Source organism: Pteropus medius, unplaced genomic scaffold (assembly GCF_902729225.1).
Source record: "Pteropus medius unplaced genomic scaffold, Ma_sr-lr_union100, whole genome shotgun sequence".
NCBI classification, from domain to species: Eukaryota; Metazoa; Chordata; class Mammalia; order Chiroptera; family Pteropodidae; genus Pteropus; species Pteropus medius.
Window position 1 is genome coordinate 7,800,426 of NW_024342471.1, and position 4,038 is coordinate 7,804,463.

Consider the following 4,038-nt stretch of genomic DNA (forward strand, 5'->3'; position numbering starts at 1 on the left):
GTTCCGGGCCCAGCATCTCAACTAGGGAAGCAGGAAGGAGAAGGCTTTCTGATGGATGCCAGTAGATGGTGGAGGCCTACGTTGATGTGGATGGGGCATCCATCAAGTGCTTGGAACCCCTAGTAGGGTTGGCAGGAACTCATCTTGGCAAAGAAGACTGTGAAACTAGACCAAGTTCTAGTGGGGGCTGGGACAGATCCACCCTCACCCCTTTAAGGAAGAAAACTACAGGCTTTGGGATTCAAGACCGGCTCTGCCACTTTTTCACCATGTGACTTTGGACAAGTTGCTTCAGGTCTCTGAGCCTCAATTTCCCCATCTATAAATGGGAATCATAATAGCGCCTACCTAATAGAACTGATGTGAGATTTAAATAAAAACAAATAATAACAACTAACCAGGTACTGAGTGCTTACTGTGGGTCAGTAGTATTCTAAGTGTTTTACATGTATGATCTCATTGAATCTTCACTCAACCTCATGAGGTAGATATTATTATGACCCCTAATTTATAGTTGAAGAAAATGAGGCACAGAGAGGTGAAGTAACTCACACAGGTAGTAACTGGCAGAGCTGGGGTCTGAACCCAGTCTAGCCTCAGAGCACATCCTCTGAGATGCTTCAACAGACTGCTATATTTTACAGGAAGCCCTCAGTAAGGAGTATTTCTCTAGGTGGTCAATATCCAGTAGAAATTCCAATGATGATGGAAATGTTTTATAATTCTGTGCTGTCCAATACAGTAGACAACTAGCCAGAGTGGCTATTGAGCATTTGAAATGTGGATAGCTCGACTAAGGATCTGAATTTTAAATTAAATATATTTTAAATATAAATAGTCATGTGACTAGTGGCTACTGTAGTGGACACACAGTTCTAGGCCCTCTATGCTAGAAGGGTTTAACCCCTTTACATCTGTTGGACTAGACCCATGGGGACATTGGTGGCTTGCCAGATAGGGCTTCAGTAATAGGGTTGTATGAGCTGAACAGGAAGGTTCAACTCTTTCTGGTGCCAGTTAGAACATGTTCTAGCATTCAGGATGCTACTCCCTTAAGACGAATCAGGGCTCGCGATCCCAAGCCTTTGGCAGTGGGCTCTAGGATCCTAGACACTGTCTCAGGCAAGGTGATTATATGGCAGACATGATTCCTACCCTCCTGGAAGTCTAGTGGGGGAGAAGGATATTAAACAAATATCCTTCTACTCAATTAATTATTTAATAACAATTAATTAAAGTCACACTTGAGTGTATGTCAGTGTCACAAGTGATAAAATGGCTGTTAGAGAAAGTGCCTTGGGAGCCCTCAACAGAGAGCAATTCGTTGTGTATGGGGCTGTAGGAGATGAATTGGTCAGAAAAGCATCTATAAAGGAGGAGAACCTTGACTTGGTCTTAAGGAGTTGGAGACTGTAAGGGTAATGTGTGTAGGAAGGGCATTCCAGGCAGCAGGAGCAGCATAAGCAAAAGCACAGAGGAGTGAAAATACTTCAAGAGTTCACACAAAAGAGAGCACCATGATTCAGGGATTGATGAGAGCAGGATGAGCCTGGAAAGATCAGCTGGGGACCACACTGTGAAATGCCTTGCATGCCATGCTGAGCTGCTGACCTTTATCCTAAGGGTAAAACAGGGTTTGTTTTGTTTGTTTATTTGATGGCTTAGGAGCATTTTATTGGTTTTCTTGAAACAGATTTTTAAGCAGAGAGCAGTTAGATTTGTTTTAAAAAAGTAGATTAGGCTACATTGAAGAATGAATGCTGTTCTTTATCTGGGTGGTCTCCTTTTGGTTTCTCTGGTTCCACTCTTGGCCCATCCAATCGATTCTTCACACTGCAGCTAGAAGAATCTTTTTTTTTTTTTTTAAGTTTTTTGTATTGTTCAAAAGCCAAGCATTGTATATAACTCTCCTACCTGCCTCCTTCCCCAACCACCTCTTCCTGTCCTCAGGGAGTCACTTTAAGGAGTTTCCTGTATATCCTTTCAGATTTCTGTATGCACGCACATACTCAGAGTCTTCTGACCCCTTTTTCTTTTTCTTAACAGTGAGATCTTTCCACATCAGTGTAGAGAACATTCATTTCCCCTCTTTCTCTTTTACATAAAATTTATAGATTCATATGCAGTTACTATAAATAATAGAGATCCTGTGTACCATTTATCCAGCTTCCCCCAATGGCAACATCTTGCAAAAATATAGTACAATATCACATCCAGCATATTGACATTGATAGAGTCACATACAGAACAGTTTCTGTGTTGCCCTTTTATAGCCACATCCACCTCGCTCTCCACTGCTTCCTCCTCTTGATCTTCCCTTACCCCTGGCAACCACTAATCTGTTCTGTACTTCTAAAATTTTATACAAATGGAATGATACAGTATGTACCCTGTTGGGATTGACTTTTTAACTCAGCACAATTCCCTAGAGATTCATCCTGGTTGTTGCATGTGTCAACAGTCTGATCCTTTTTATTACTGACTAGTATGCCATGGTATGGACATACCACAGCTTGTTTAACCATTCACATCATTTGGCTAACCAGAACATATTTCTCTCCTGGTGATGGTTGAATCACAAGAGAGCATGCCCAACTGCACAAGCATATTTCAAGCCGATTGGCCAAAGCAAGTCTCATGGCCAAGCCAAAGTCAAAGGGTAAGGAAGTATGCTCCATCCACACAGGTGGAAGGGAAAGGAGGTGATATTCACTGATCTATCATCTGTCATCTATGGTTCCTCTTCTCAGCATTTTTTACTACCACAAGACCTCCCTCTTTTCAAAGTCTCCCCCATGTTCTCCCTTCAATCCCAAAGTATCAAAGTACAATTAACCTTCAAATGATGAATATTCACATGATGGGGTCCTCCTCCATTTCCTAGAACAGGCCTTTAGAAAAACTTATACTTGTTGTTCTCAATTAAACAACATTTATGCCAATAATAAAAAATAAATAAAACATTGATTCCAAGTTCATGCCTCTAAGCTTCTTCCTCTGCCCACCAGGCTGGGCCCTGCTCTTGGAGGAACTGACAAATAAACTCAGTGCTTTATGTTAAGCTTTTACATGCACATGAGGCCTTCTGTTTGAAAAGAGATGTACCGTGCAATTCCTCATAAAGAATAGATCTATTCTAGTTTATAAAAAGCTAATAAATTAATTTAGAAATGATTCAGAAAAGAGAGAGAGAATAAGAGTCAGAACAATAGCTAAAGTAAGTGTCTTTTTTTTTTTTTGCTGTCTTGTGTAGTGAGAGAGATCATACTTAGGGCCTGGGCTTTGCAAGGGGGTTAAATAATAAGTAATTGACTCAGTATTGTGTTATGGCAATACCTTTTCCTCAAAGCTTTTTTTTGCCTTTAACCCTGGAGAGGGAGAGATACAGAGAGAGAGAGAGAGAGAGGGGAAGAAGAAGGAGGGAGGGAGGAGGGAGGAAGGGGAGATAGAGAGAGGAAGTGAAGAGAGAGAGATAAGAGAGATAGAGAGAGAGAGAGAGAGAGAGAGAGAGAGAGAGAGATGAGAGAATAAAGAAAAGCAAGGGATATGTATATCCCTAGGAGTCCCAGAAGGTATTTTTTTATATGCTCGGGATCAGCTATGCTCATCCCTATGTGGCCCCTCCTCTTTTGTATCACCCCCTGCCTGAGAACATCTGTTGCCTGGAAGGCCACTTGAAGGCTTTTCATCTTTTCCATTGCTGGGGATATCTGTTTTAGTTAAGAATTCTTTTGTTGGAAGTGATAGAAACCCAATTCTCACTAGTTAGAAAGAAAAGGGGATTAATTGGCTCACCTAACCTAACCATAAACAGCACAAGGTAAAGCTGATCCCAGTGATGACTGGATTCACATATCCAAATGCCATCAGGCTCCTCTCCCCCATGCCCTCTCTCCCCCTCCCTCTCTCTCTCTCTCTCTCACTCTCTTGCTCTCTGCTGCTCTTTTCTTATTGGAACCATTCTTGCCTATCACAGATGGACTTTCTCCACAAGGAGGGGAATGAGGTCTCTGGCAACTCCAGAATCACAGCCTTCCA